This window comes from Pristiophorus japonicus, chromosome 12, assembly GCF_044704955.1.
Source record: "Pristiophorus japonicus isolate sPriJap1 chromosome 12, sPriJap1.hap1, whole genome shotgun sequence".
NCBI lineage: Eukaryota > Metazoa > Chordata > Chondrichthyes > Pristiophoridae > Pristiophorus > Pristiophorus japonicus.
In genome coordinates this window covers 22642113-22658073 of record NC_091988.1, presented here as the reverse complement: position 1 = coordinate 22658073, position 15961 = coordinate 22642113, and the positions used below count along the sequence as shown (strand labels likewise).

Below are 15961 nucleotides of genomic sequence, written 5' to 3'. Positions count from 1 at the left end.
AAGCAGCAAACCTGAGGACCGGGAGAAAGTTAGAATTCAGCAGAGGTGGTCAAAGGGCTTAAATTAAGAAGGGGAAAATTGAGTACGAGAAGAAGCTTGCCGGGAACATAAAAACTGACTGCAAAAGCTTCTATAGATATGTGAAGAGAAAAAGATTAGTGAAAACAAATGGAGGTCCCTTGCAGTCGATTCAGGTGAATTTATTATGGGGAACAAAGAAATGGCAGACCAATTGAACAAATACTTTGGTTCTGTCTTCACGAATGAAGACACAAATAACCTTCTGGAAGTACAAGGGGACCGAGGGTCTAGTGAGAAGGAGGAACTGAAGGATATCCTTATTAGGCGGGAAATTGTGTTAGGGAAATTGATGGGATTGAAGGCCTATAAATCCCCGGTGCCTGATAGTCTGCATCCCAGAGTACTTAAGGAAGTGGCCCTAGAAATAGTGGATGCATTGGTGATCATTTTCCAGCAGTCTATCGGCTCTGGATCAGTTCCTATGGACTGGAGGGTAGCTAATGGAACACCACTTTTTAAAAAAGGGAGGGAGAGAGAAAGCGGGTAATTCTAGACCAGTTAGCCTGACTTCAGTAGTGGGGAAAATGTTGGAATCAATTATTAAGGATGAAATAGCAGCGCATTTGGAAAGCAGTGACAGGATCGGTCCAAGTCAGCATGGATTTATGAAGGGGAAATCATGCTTGACAAATCTTCTGGAATTTTTTGAGGATGTAACTAGTAGAGTGGACAAGGGAGAACCAGTGGATGTGGTGTATTTGGACTTTCAAAAGGCTTTTGACAAGGTTCCACACAAGAGATTGGTGTGCAAAATCAAAGCACATGGTATTGGGGGTAATATACTGATGTGGATAGAGAACTGGTTGGCAGACAGGAAGCAGAGAGTCGGCCTAAATGGGTCCTTTTCAGAATGGCAGGCAGTGACTAGTGGAGTGCCACAGGGCGCAGTGCTGGTACCCCAGCTCTTTACACTACACATCAATGATTTGGATGAAGGAATTGAGTGTAACATCTCCAAGTTTACAGATGACACAAAACTGGGTGGCGGTGTGAGCTGTGAGGGGGACGCTAGGAGGCTGCAGGGTGACATGGACAGGTTAGGTGAGTGGGCAAATGCATGGCAGATGCAGTATAATGTGGATAAATGTGAGGTTATCCACTTTGGGGGCAAAAACGCAAAGGCAGAATATTATCTGAATGGCGGCAGATTAGGAAAAGGGGAGGTGCAACAAGACCTGGGTGTCATGGTTCATCAGTCATTGAAAGCTGGCATACAGGTACAGCAGGTGGTGAAGAAGGCAAATGGTATGTTGGCCTTCATAGCTAGGGGATTTGAGTATAAGAGCAGGGAGGTCTTACTGCAGTTGTACAGGGACTTGGTGAGGCCTCACCTGGAATACTGTGTTCAGCTTTGATCTCCTAATCTGAGGAAGGACGTTCTTGCTATTGAGGGAGTGCAGCAAAGGTTCACCAGATTGATTCCCGGGATGGCAGGACTGACATATGAGGAGAGACTGGATAAACTGGGCCTTTATACATTGGAGTTTAGAAGGATGAGAGAGGATTTCACAGAAACATATAAGATTCTGATGGGACTGGACAGGTTAGATGCGGGTAGAATGTTCCCGATGTTGGGGAAGTCCAGAACCAGGGAACACAGTCTTAGGATAAGGGGTAGGCCATTTAGGACTGAGATGAGAAGAAACTTCTTCACTCAGAGAGTTGTTAACCTGTGGAATTCCTTGCCGCAGAGAGTTGTTGATGCCAGTTCATTGGATATATTTAAGAGGGAGTTAGATATGGCCCTTACAGCTAAGGGGATCAAGAAGTATGGAGAGAAAGCAGGAAAGGGGTACTGAGGGAATGATCAGCCATGATCTTATTGAATGGTGGTGCAGGCTCGAAGGGCCGAATGGCCTACTCCTGCACTTATTTTCTATGTTTCTATGTTAGATGGTCATCTATGGAGGAGAGAAACCAGAGGCTCATAGACTTCCTTTCGAGGAAGGATGTCAGTATAGATGTGAGCCCTAATGTCCTCACTGAAGTGCAGCAAGGTGCTCTCCAGTTCCTTACTAGCACGGAAGTGCGGGTGTCCCATGAGAGGGGAGATGTAAGTGGCGGCTCCGCTCCACCCCCTTGTCAGACCCTTGGTCAGAGCCCCAGATGCCTCCCCAAAGAGGGATCGCTGAATCTGCCCCTGCACAGTCCAGGGGCCTCACAGGCCCCAAAGCCCAGAGGACGACTGCCAAAGCCATCTGAGCAGCTGCAGCAGGGAGGCGAGGAGGCTGCCTCTACCTCTGCTGAAGCCACGGGGTAGCACAATGTCAAAGCACCCTGAAAAGAAAGATCCCATACAAATAGTCACAAAGGTCATCACTCGGGTGTGTTTATCACTACCATTATGATGGTTGTAAAATATGGAGCAATGTAATTTAATCATTTCTTTGTCACACTTTGCAGTCGCAGCCAGATGTGTGGGATAGAATGGAGGTGGCAGAGTGTAGGGTCAGGGCTGATTTGACATGCAGCAATGGTGCTGATGATGAAAAGAAGGAAGTAGTTATTGATTGAATGCTTTATGGTGGTGTGGGATGATGCCAACATGTGGACGCCTGTGCCAGGCAAATGTATGACCTCCACAAAGTTACTGGAACCTGGTATTTATGAGGGCTTCCCTGGGATTACAAGCAGCAACGTTCTCACGCACTAGTCTTAATGGCAGTGCTGGCTTCTCCAGGTCTGCTCCTCCTCTTCCAACGAGGCTCTTCGCTCTGCACTGTCTTCATTATCTAGTGCCAGTCTTCACTGCTGAGTGATATTGTGCAGAGCACAGCAGATCACGACTATTCTGGATACCGTCGCTGGTATCTGAACCGCATTTTAAGCAACCCTAGAGTTTGCTCGATTATACCTCTCGAGGAGATGAGGCTCTGATTGTACTGTCCATCAGCCTCGTTCACTGGAATCCTCAAAGGTGTCAGCAGCCATGTCTTGAGGGGATAGCCTTTGTCCCGAAGCAGCCAACCTGAAAGACTGGTTGGCGGTGCAAAACAATTGAGGGACGGTGGAGTGGCACAGCATGTACGAAGCATGGCAGCTGCCAGGGAACTTGGCGCACACATGTATGATGATTTTACTGTGGTTACACAACAGCTGAACGTTTAGGGAGTGGAAACCCTTGCAGTTTACAAAAGCTCTCGGATTGTGATGGCGTGCCCTAATTGTCTGCAGACAATCACTCCCTGGATCCGTGGGAAGCCAGTCAGAGTGGTAATGCCAATCGCCCGCTCAGTCACAATGGCTTAGTGACATACTTTATATAGTTGCCCGAATTGTTAAACAGGGTATCGGTGACCCGCCTGAGGCATCTGTGGGCGGCAGACTGGGAAATGCCGCTAATGTCTGTGGCAGATGCCTGGAAGGAGCCTGAGGTGAAGAAGTTGAGGGCAAGAGTGACTTTGACTACCACTGCCACGGAGGCGGGTTCAGAGCGGGTTTTGGCCCTGCTGACAATCAAGGCCATTTTGACAGCGGGCCCGCCTCCAAACCCACACTTGCAGGGTTGGGAAGACTCCGGCCACCCTTTCTAGATTGAAACGCCCAAGATTTTCCAGTCTTTCCTCACAACTCAGGCCCGACACTGGCAATCAACTAAGTAGCTCTTCCTGGCACTGCCTCAAATATTTGAACTTCCTTTTGTTTCTTGGCGACCAGACCTAGGCATTGTATTCAAGGAGTCGTTTGACCAGATTACTACGAAGTTCGATCATTACTTCCTCTGGCCTATATTCTGCTGTTTTGACTACGTAGTTCAACATCTTACTGTCATTGTTTTCTTTCTCTACTCCTTTCGCAAGTTGTGCTGCAACCACCAGTGCAACCTGTTCTCAAGCCTCCATCAATCCCATTTTGAAATCAGCTACTACAAAGTATGCAACTCCAACGGATGATCTCAGTGGTCCTGCCATAAAGAGACGGATGTTAGCAGAGCATCAGATACATATGAATGGCACTTCCCAAGAAGCTCGCTACAAATCCCCCGTCCAAATGTGAGGAAACATTTGACACCGTTCCATAACACTGTAGTTAAGATTAAGAGCTGTGCACATACAAGAACACAACTATGAAGCCTTCCCATTTCCAAAGTAAACCAAACAGGGATGTCAACGCACATTGGGGGTATTATTAACTTTCATCGTCAGGCGAAAAACGGATGATAGCGAATCGGCAGCCTGTTTTACACCTCATTCAATTTTCTTTTCCATTCAATTTCACCTCGCCCTCGCCCCCCCCCATCCACCCCCGATTCTCGCCCAAGCTAAAATCCGAGTGCGAACAGTTGAAGAGAGATAGGTAGAATGGGAACTGTGAAAAACCGTCAAGGCGGAATAAGTTCCAGTGGTCTGGAATCTGACGGAAGAAAAAAAGCAGGTCAACACCAAGGATGCAGACTACAATCATGTTCCGATGTGGCGTTCCCACTCCAAGTATCAACCTTCTTGTTCTCCCATCCCAAAAATGCCAGCATACACATTAAATATTGCTGGAAACTACTGCCTGCCAGAGAGAAAATTGGAGCTTCAGTTGAGGTCTGAAGTTGTTAAAGTAGGGCTGTAAACTTCCTGGTAGAAAGATGAGGTGCGGTTCCTCAAGCTTCATTGGAACAGTGCGGAAGACAAAAGATAGAAATCAGAATGGTATTGGGACTGAGCAACAGGGGGCTCGAGGTTGCACCTGCGGACAGAATGGAGGTGTTCAACAAAGCGATCACCCAATCTGCATTGGCTTCCCTGCATTGTGAGCAGAAAATACAGTCTACTTGGTTGGAGTAATTACATGTAAATTGCTGTCTCATACAGAAGGAGTGTTTAAGCCCCTGGGCAGTGGAGTGGCGGGAAGAGAATGAATGGGCAGGCATAAACGCCAGCATGTACTGGTTGGGCCGAATGGCCTGTTACTGTGCTGTATATCCTATGTAATCTTATGTAATATATGCATTGTGCTTGCTTGGGAAGTTGCCAGGAGAAAGGGTGCAGGTGGTAGGAATGATGGAAGAGTGAACCAAGCTATCACGGAAACAATGGTGCCTTTGGAATGCTGAGAGGGATGGGGAGGATGTGTTTAGTGGCAGAACCGCATTGAAGGTGGTGAAACTGGCAGATTATCTTTCGTGGAATGTATGCCCACCAAAATCAGAGGAGGCTGACCCCATCAGAGATTCCAGGGTTAGCTAATTGAAATAATGCCAGTGGATATCCCGATAGCAAGGAACCACATATGCTGGAGGGGAACTTGAGAAATTCGAGAAGGGAATGGAGCAAGGGCACAATTTCATTATTTAAAATGGGCCATGCAATTAAAGGGTTGAGCAGGCTTTTGGAATTGAGACTGAAATGGCTGGAGCTAAAGAAGGAAAACGATGAGCTTCTAAATGAGGCTGATGTGGAAATGTAGCTAGCACAAATTTGAGAATAGTGGGATGCCACTGGCGAAGATGCACCCACCTTGTCATTCACCCATTCCCTTGGACACAGCAGTGCAGACACCCATTCAAGAGAGTACAGATAGTGCAGATGGGTAATTAACAAGTGATGAGACATGGAGCACAAGGAAGCCAGAGAATGTCGATGTTGTTGTGGAGCTGTATGTAGTTGGGCAGAAGCACGAGACATGTTAGCAGAACAAAGAGATGATCTCAGTGGTCCTGCCATAAAGAGACGGATGTTAGCAGAGCATCAGATACATATAAATGGCACTTCCCAAGATGTGTGGCAAATGGTTGGGATAGTGATGGAATCCTCTGCCCTGATGTGCACCAACATCTGAAACAGATTCATCTCATTGCAGAGCAGCCTCCCTAAGGTGGCAGCTGGAGGAGCACCTGTAAACCTTCCCCCGCTTCACAAGAGGGCCTCCCCCCCCACCACCGCGACCTTTCCAGACACTCCAGCATATAGATCACATAAAGTGGGAATCCCATTGGAAAGCCCACTCACATAAGAACATAGAACATAAGAATTAGGAACAGGAGTAGGCCATCTAGCACCTCGAGCCTGCTCCGCCATTCAAAAAGATCATGGCTGATCTGGCCGTGGACTCAGCTCCACTTACCCGCCCGCTCCCCATAACCCTTAATTCCCTTATTGGTTAAAAATCTATCTATCACTGTGCATCCCTCCAATCCTAGCTCAGTAATTCTCTTGAAATTGCATGCTTTCCATGGCTAAGGCAGAGGAAGGATTATTTTCTGGTGCGAATGTTATCTTTTTAGAATTACGAAGTATTTACGGTACAGAAACAGGCCATTCGTCATAACAGGTCGATGCCGGTTTTTATGTTGTACATGAACTCCTCCCACCCTTCTTCATCTAACCCCATCAACATATCCTTCTATTCCTTTCTCCCTCATGTGCTTATCTAGCTTCCCATTAAATGCATCAATGCTATTCACCTCAACTACTCCTTGTGGTAGCGAGTTCCACATTCTAACCACTCTCTGGGTAAAGAAGTTTCTCCTGAAGCACTGATTGGATTTATTAGTGATTATCTTATATTTATGGTCCGTAATTCTGGTCTCGCCCACAAGTAGAAACATCTTCTCTACTTCTACCTTATAAAATCCTTTCATAATCTTAAAGACCTCCTCACATCACCTTTCAGTCTTTTCTTCTGTATAGAAAAGAGCACCAGCCTGTTCAATCTTTTCTGGTAGGTATAATTTCTCAGTTCTGGTATCATTCTAATAAATCTTATTTGCACCTTCTCAAGTGCCTCTATCTCCTTTTTATTAAATGGAGACCAGGACTGTTCACAGCACTCCAAAGATAGTCTAACCACGTTTAACATAACTTCTCTGCTTTTCAATTTTATCCCTCTAGAAATGAACCTCAGTGCTTGGTTTGCTTTTTTATGGCCTTATTAACTTATATATTTGCGCTACTTTTAAACTACAATTATTAGTGATGCATTTATGGCCATTTCCAGTTTAGAATTTAAGTCAAAGTTTTTATCTAGTAGTTTTACTATCCTTTTTGTCACAAAAATTTTTGCAAGCATTATTTAATATTGTTCATGTTATAACATTGTTCTCCTCATAAAAGCAGTCATATTACTTTAAAATAATTGAACAAATAAATGGAAGTTTTCTGGGTTGAAATATTTTGTATCGGTCTTCACAGAAGACACTAAAAACATCCCAATAGTGGATAATCAAGGGTACTAAAGAAGTAGTACTCGGTAAAATAATGGGACTAAAGGCGGACAAGTCCCTGGACCCAATGGCTTGCATCCTAGGGTCTTAAAGGAAGTGGCTGCAGAGATAGTGGATGCATTGGTTGTAATCTACCAAAATTCCCTGGATTCTGGGGAGGTCCCAGCGGATTGGAAAACCACAAATGTAATGTCCCTATTTAAAAAAGGAGGCAGATAGAAAGCAGGAAACGATAGACCAGTTAGCCTAACATCGATCATTGGGAAAATGCTGGAGTCCATTATTAAGGAAGCAGTAGCAGGACATTTGGAAAATCATAATTCAATCAAGCAGAGTCAGCATGGTTTTATGAAAGGGAAATCATTTTTGACAAATTTGCTGGAGTTCTTTGAGGATGTAACGAGCAGGGTGGATAAGGGGAACCAGTGGATGTGGGGTATTTGGATTTCCAGAAGGCATTCGATAAGGTGCCGCATAAAAGGTAACTGCACAAGATAAAAGTTCTCGGGGTTGGGGGTAATATATTAGCATGGATAGAGGATTGGCTAACTAACAGAAAACAGAGAGTCGGATAAATGAGTCATTTTCCGGTTGGTAAACAATAACTAGTGGGGTGCCGCAGAGATTGGTGCTGGGGCCTCAACTATTTATAATCTATATTAATGACTTGGACGAAGGGACTGAGAGTAATGTAGTCAAGTTTGTTTATGATACAAAGATGGGTGGGAAAGCAAATTGTGAGGACGACACAAAAAAAATCTGCAAAGGGATATAGACAAGCATGGTTCAATTTCAAATTCAGATGGAGGGCGGGAAAGTTGGATCTCAAACCAGCGTACTAAGATTAAATAAAGGAGACTACAAAGGTATAAGGCAGAGTTGGCTAAAGTGGACTGGGAAATTAGATTAAAGTGTAGGATGGTTGATGAACAGTGGCGTACATTTAAGGAGATATTTCACGTTAGCATGCTGGGAAATTGTGTTAGGGAAATTGATGGGATTGAAGGCTGATAAATCCCCAGAGCCTGATAGTCTGCATCCCAGAGTACTTAAGGAAGTGACCCTAGAAATAGTGGATGCATTGGTGGTAATTTTCCAACATTCTATAGACTCTGGATATATTCCTAAGGATTGGAGGGTAGCTAATGTAACCCCACGTTTTAAAAAAGGAAGGAGAGAGAAAACAGGGAATTATAGACCAGTTAGCCTGACATCAGTAGTGGGGAAAATGTTGATAATCAATTATTGAAGATGTAATAGCAACGCATTTGGAAAGCAGCAACAGGATCGGTCCAAGTCAGCATGGATTTATGAAAGGGAAATCATGCTTGAAAAATCTTCGAGAATTTTGAGGATGTAACTAGTAGAGTGGACAAGGGAGAACCAGTGGACTTTCAAAAGGCTTTTGACAAGGTCCCACACAAGACCTTGGTGTGCAAAATAAAAGCACATGGTATTGGGGGTAATGTATTGACATGGATAGAGAACTGGTTGGCAGACAGGAAGCAAAGAATAGGAATAAACAGGTCCTTTTCAGAATGGCAGGCAGTGACTAGTGGGGTGCCGCAGGGCTCAGTGCTGGGACCCCAGCGATTTACAATATATATTAATGATTTAGATGAAGGAATTGAATGTACTATCTCCAAGTTTGCAGATGACACTAAACTGGGTGGTAGTGTGAGCTGTGAGGAGGATGGTAAGAGGCTGCAGGGTGACTTGGACAGGTTAGATGAGAGGGAAAATGCATGGCAGATGCAGTATAATGTGGATAAATGTGAGGTTATCCACTTTGGTGGCAAAAACAGGAAGGTAGAATATTATCTGAATGGGGACAGATTGGGAAAAGGAGAGGTGCAACGAGACCTGGGTGTCATGGTACATCAGTCATTGAAAGTTGGCATGCAGGTACAGCAGGCGGTGAAGAAGGCAAATGGCATGTTGGCCTTCATAGCGAGAGGATTTGAGTATAGGAGCAGGGAGGTCTTACTGCAGTTGTACAGGGCCTTGGTGAGGCCACACCTTGAATACTGTGTACAATTTTGGTCTCCTAATCTGAGGAAGGACATTCTTGCTATTGAGAGATAGACAGTTTCTTAACCGATAAGGGAATAAGGGGTTATGGGGAGCGGGCAGGGAAGTGGACCTGAGTCCATGATCGGATCAGCCATGATCGTATTAAATGGGTAACAGGCTCGAGGGGCCGTATGGCCTATTTCTGCTCCTATTTCTTATGTTCTTATAATGAGGGGGCTCGACAAGTTGGATGCAGAGAGGATGTTTACACTCGTAGGAGAAACTAAAACTAAGGGACATAGAATAAAGGACTGCCCATTTAAAACTGAAATGAGGAGGAATTTCTTCTCTCAGAGGGTTGTAAATCTATGGAATTCTCTACCCCAGAGGGCTGTGGAGGCTGGGTCATTCAATATATTTAAGGCGGAGATAAGACAGATTTTTGAGCGATAAAAGAATAAAGGGCTATGGGGTGCGGGCAGGGAAGTGGAACCAAGTCCATGATCAGAGCAGCCATGATCTTATTAAATAGCAGAGCAGGCTCGAGGGGCCAAATGGCAGATCCTGCTCGTATTTTTAATGTTCTTATGTTTACATGAGATTTTATAAAAAGCAAAATTAGTTTTTTTAAAATTTTGTCAGAACAGTATCCATTTTGCACTCAATCATATTGAGCACTTTTAAATGATACACCAGGATGGAATGCTTTTCCCATCTTTCACAAAGCTCTGAAATAAATTTGAACTATAATATCCCTCCTATATTACAATAAAGCTTCTCAGATAGGGCAGCCAAATTAATCCCAGATTTAGCACAGCTTTATGTTATATTGATGTCTAATGAAATGCAAAAGATTTCAATTTATTAGCTACACTTAAGAGCCATCAACTGGAACATTAGCAAATCTTAAACGGTCCTCCAATATGAGTAAGAATTCTTATACAATGAGATACGAACATATGAAAAGGGCATGAAAAGACCTCCATCTAGCAAATGCTGCACACAGTACACTGTCTCCCCACCACCTATAAATATTGGGGATAATTTTAACCTAACCACTAGTTGGAAAACGGATCGGGGTCAACATTGGTTTTATACCCTGCCTGATTTTAATATTGGGAGGAGTGTAGAACCAGTGTTCCACCCAATCCCATGAGTTTCCCACCTGCCAAGTTAGATTAAAATGACTCCCGTTGTTTCCTAGAAAAGGCAACAAAATAAAACAGGAGAAAAACAAATGTTGCCTGGTCAGGAAATCTCTGGGAAATTCCTCTGACTCTCTAATACAATCAAGCAAGTTCTTGGAAACTACAGTTGCACAAGACCCATCACAATCTAAATTAACTGACCACCTACTTGTTCTCTTCTATCAGGAGTCTGTCAAGTTACCTTTTTAAGGACACCCATATGCCAAGAATGATTTAAAAACAAATACTCAATACACTGCAGAAGTTTGAATCCGAAGGGTAGTTCCAACTCCGTCAATGGATTTTATAAGCATGATTGCTAGACTTACTTTCCTTACCCATTTCAAATAACCTATTTAACTGAACTCTTATCATATTCTTCCATCATTTTGATATCTTGAATCATATCCAATTGAAGCCTACACTTCTCCAAAGTAAATAAACCTAACTCTTGGAGCCTACTTTCATAAACTAGCAGTCTAAGATTTGGTATCATCCTGGGTGCCCTTCTCTGCACCCTCTCCATTGCCTTGACATTGTTACTAAGTGCTGGAATCAAAACTGGTCACAAATTCTAATACCAACGTTTTATGCAGCCTAATATAGAAATCCTCTTTTGCAGTCAATAGTTCTAGCAAAACAACCCAACACGTTATTTGCCTTCTCTATGTGCACTTTTAACAAGTAATCAACTACTAATCCTTAAATCTTTTTCCTGATGAGCTTCTCAATGGGCATATCTGCATGGCATAAACATACTTGTAGTTTCCTCACCCCATCCAGACAACTATATTTGTTCTCATTAAATTATATCTGCCAGACTGGTCCATTCACCCAACTTATCAAATTCAGCCTGCAACGTATCAATTTGTTATCTATTACACACTCCCATACACATCAGCAAATTTGAGAATGGTACTGAATAAGTCTTCCTTTAGATCAATAATAAAAATGATGAACAGTAATGGACCTAGTACAGGGCCTTGAAGAACTCCTCCCATAACTAGTCCCGAAGCAGATTCAATAACATTAGCAACAGACCTGTTAACATGATTTCAACTAGCTGCCTATCCATCATGCTAACTGTCTGGTGACTTCATGAAGTTTAATTTTTTTCTAATTTCTGTCTATGAGGAATTTTATTAAATGCTTTTTGGAAATAAAATAAGCAGTATCCTCTGGACTACTTTCATTCACCATTCTGGGCATTACCTCAAAGAACTCAATCAAGTTAGCGCAGTAGAACAAGCACTTTCTAAATCCACGTCGGATATCCCGAATATCCGCTGCACTCGCCAAATGGCAGTATATCACATTGCTTCCCAATAGTTTTTCTCCTAGTGAAGTCACGATCGTGGGTCATAGAAACATAGAAAATAGGTGCAGGAGCAGGCCATTCAGCCCTTCTAGCCTGCACCGCCATTCAATGAGTTCATGGCTGAACATGAAACTTCAGTACTCCCTTCCTGCTTTCTCGCCATACCCCTTGATCCCCCGAGTAGCAAGGACTTCATCTAACTCCCTTTTGAATATATTTAGTGAATTGGCCTCAACAACTTTCTGTGGTAGAGAATTCCACAGGTTCACCACTCTCTGGTTGAAGAGGTTTCTCCTCATCTCGGTCCTAAATGGCTTACCCCTTATCCTTAGACTGTGACCCCTGGTTCTGGACTTCCCCAACATTGGGAACATTCTTCCTGCATCCAACCTGTCTAAACCCGTCAGAATTTTAAACGTTTCTATGAGGTTCCCTCTCACTCTTCTGAACTCCAGTGAATACAAGCCCAGTTGATCCAGTCTTTCTTGATAGGTCAGTCCCACCATCCCGGGAATCAGTCTGGTGAATCTTCGCTGCACTCCCTCAATAGCAAGAATGTCCTTCCTCAAGTAAGGAGACCAAAACTGTTCACAATACTCCAGGTGTGGCCTCACCAAGGCCCTGTACAACTGTAGCAACACCTCCCTGCCCCTGTACTCAAATCCCCTCGCTATGAAGGCCAACATGCCATTTGCTTTCTTAACCGCCTGCTGTACCTGCATGCCAACTTTCAATGACTGATGTACCATGACACCCAGGTCTCGCTGCACCTTCCCCCTTCCTAATCTGTCACCATTCAGATAATAGTCTGTCTCTCTGTTTTTACCACCAAAGTGGATAACCTCACATTTATCCACATTATACTTCATCTGCCACGCATTTGCCCACTCACCTAACCTATCCAAGTCACTCTGCAGCCTCATAGCATCCTCCTCGCAGCTCACACTGCCACCCAACTTAGTGTCATCCGCAAATTTGGAGATACTACATTTAATCCCCTCGTCTAAATCATTAATGTACAGTGTAAACAGCTGGGGCCCCAGCAAAGAACCTTGCGGTACCCCACTAGTCACTGCCTGCCATTCTGAAAAGTACCCATTTACTCCTACTCTTTGCTTCCTGTCTGACAACCAGGTCTATGAACTATGAACTTCCCTTTCTTAAATATGATCATATGAGCCATTCTTCAATCTTAGGGTGCCAATGGTTCACATATAACTTCCTATTTTCACAAGCACTTGGCAATAAATGGCATCTAGTCTTGCAGTAGAATTAATCTTAGCTAAAACCACTGCCTCAGATACTTCTACTGAAGCAATTTTAGTTAAAATACCAATCTTGTAAAACTGAGGCCAGGGTATTATCTCACAAATGAAAATAGATACAAAGTGTTGATTTTTACTCCTTGGGAGGGGACGCAGCTTAGCGCGTGGCCAACTGCATCCGGAAGCGGCAGCAAGGTGGCTTGGCTGATTTTCATGGTTGGGCCTCATTGGCATGCCGCTTACCGGCCAAAACGGAAGTCAGAGGAAAGCGACTGCCTGGCCGTTAAGAAAGGGTGGCTCGGAGGACACTGGCAGGGACCCACAGGATCTCTTTCCAGCACAAGACAAGTGGATCAGAATGGCTTGGCAGTTGTAGTTTGGGGAGGGAGGCGAGGGGAGGTGTGGGAAGACCAAGGATTGCTTGTGGAGCCCAGAGGAGCACATATTTATAAATTCTACCTTATTGGGCCCACCTGGCACCTCTGCCCTGGCAGGAAAGCTACCTCTGCTCAGGCGTCAGGTAAAAATAGCAATTGCACGCTGATGACATCATCAGAGGCTGATCTGTATATTTAAAGGAGGACTGGTCCAGTGGGTGTCCTTGCAGTCTGGAATTTAAAACTGCAGTCGGCCAGATCAGGCGGGAATGAAGTGGGTTAAGGTCTCTGCTCCATTTTAACTGCCCCTTCACCCAGTTTCCACCAGGGGGAGGTGAGTTAAAATCTGCCACAAAATATCTATTTAGATCAACAAACATTTTCTTATCTTGATACACAAGCTGCCCTGACAAACCATTCAAAAGATCAATGCTTCTTTGATTGCTCTCTGCCTCCTAATATGGAAAGAAAAAAACTTATGATTGCTATAGTGTATTATCATGGCCTCAGGACATCCGATGCATTGCTTTTGAAGTGCAGTCACTGTTGTTAGTATGTACATAGAGATTAGACATCATCTCCAGCTCTTCACTAAACACTAAATCTAATAAATTGCCACTGCTGGCATTCTTCCTAAATACTGAGTAAGCAACAAATAATCCCTTCTTACCTCCCTCTGTATTTAGTGCTAACGTATTGGAACTTATAACAGAACAGTTAAAATCCCCTTGGTAATGCTGCAATTCTGCTGCTCTTTCAATTTGCTCACAATGTTCACTGTCCTGCTCTACCTATAGCTATAGAAGGAAGGGGACTAATAACTGCAGAATTTAATTGAGCCAACGATTATAACATTCTTGAGATCTTGAAAAGTGCTATATAAATGCAATTTATTTCAATCTAATGTTTTAATAAGAATAGCCACTTGTCATTAAATGCCCATGGAAGGTAAATTAAACAGAAGATAAATCTTCATCTATGTGGAAAGTAGTACAGCAAGACTTTAGGGGTGATCAAAAATGCCAACAGTCTTAAAATATGCTGACTATTCTGAGGACACACAGTAGCAAATTACAATGCACCAATTATCTTGGTGTCTGGATTTTAGCAAAAATGGCTTTTGGGCCATAACTTACTCTAGCTGGACGGCGTCTGCCGTTAGTTAGACCCACCCTTGCATGTTTAGGTTTTAAAATTTTTTGCGTGGCAAGTTGCTGAAAATGCGAGCTGATAATGTCGCAGCGAGGGAAGTATGGCATCTGGGACCTCAGTGAACAGGGCAGGCAACTGTGCATCTCCTTAACCAATCAGATTGAAGTATTGTGAAATTACAGCGCAACGACCGAGAAGGAAGTGTAAATTAGAGTGGATGAATTCAATGTCAAATCAGATACAGAAAGAGAAATAGCAAGAGAGAAAGAAAGATTGGATTGAGAGAGAAAAAAGAGACAGAAAAAGTTTTAAAAAAATTAAAATCTCCAACAACAATTAAAACCTGAAGGAATGAGACTCCACATTTGTAATAGTTAATATTCAGTGACAGAGATGTGGATTGGCAGTAAGAAAACTTATCATGTCGTTGAAAGGGTACTTAAGACTTCTAATGACCAGACTTCATTTTCTGTGGTCAGTTTAGTTCGTATTTACCATGCAACTGCAGCAACTTCATGCGATTTATAATGCAATTCAATGGTGAGGCAGACGAGATGCGGTTTTCGCGAAGTTAACGATGGAGTGACGCAACTTGGACTGCAATTTTTGGATATTTGAGTTTAACCACATATCTGCGTGTCGCCCGAAGTTGCAGTACCACCTGCACATAAATAACAGCGACACTATTAGTCTCACCATTATTTTGACAGCAAATTATGGCCCAATATGTTAAAATATTTCAAAAATAGTTGTGAATGCTGAATATGCTGAACAATAGACTGATACTAAAGGTATATACTAAAGGTATCAATCAATTATCCTCTTAGGAGATGTCTTCCATTAGTTTTGAACACACATATCTTAGGAGATGTCACTGTCGTTAGTCAATATAAAAATACTCTGCTAAAAAGCTTCATCGTGATATTAAATCACTTGCATGTAATTTATACCAAGTATAACATTTTCCCTTCTGCACAAATTTTCATTTGGTTATTCTGCAGAGAAACTATTTGAACTGTAGGGATTATGAATAAACATGTTAAATCTATCAAATGCAGTTAGCATAAATTGCTAAATTGATATTTTTTAACTTTTGTATTTCATTTATTTTCCTTGCCCATTTTCTCCCGTTCTTTCGAAGGAACAACCCTGCATCACAACTCGGCCCAATCCTATCTTCAACTGATGTCCACACTCGTAATCGAAGCAGGGGTCACTGGATAGTAATCAGGAGCAGGAGCTTTGGCTAATTTTTACGCCCATAATCTAGAGGTGTCAAGGCCGATTGTATAATCACTACCGTAGCATGGCTAGTTCGAAGCAGATCAAAAATCGAACCAGATCGAGATTTGAACCTCAAATGATCTTGATCTGTATGACTCAGGAACTCATAGACATAGACTTTCTCTGTCCTC

The 15961-nt window shown here is 43.2% G+C and overlaps 1 protein-coding gene across 7 annotated transcripts in view; it reads right to left on the bottom strand.

The window, feature by feature from the left end:
- The window catches only part of prickle2b (prickle homolog 2b), a 323079-nt gene that overhangs the window by 89297 nt on the left and 217821 nt on the right, over positions 1–15961 (bottom strand). Inside the window, exon 1 of one of the 7 annotated variants that reach the window (XM_070895221.1) lies at positions 2732–2761. The exons of the other annotated variants lie outside the window; for them this stretch is intronic. The gene's annotated coding sequence lies outside the window, so the exon portion shown is untranslated. Of the gene's footprint in view, positions 1–2731; positions 2762–15961 lie in introns of those variants that run through there. 7 annotated transcript variants of the gene reach the window in all.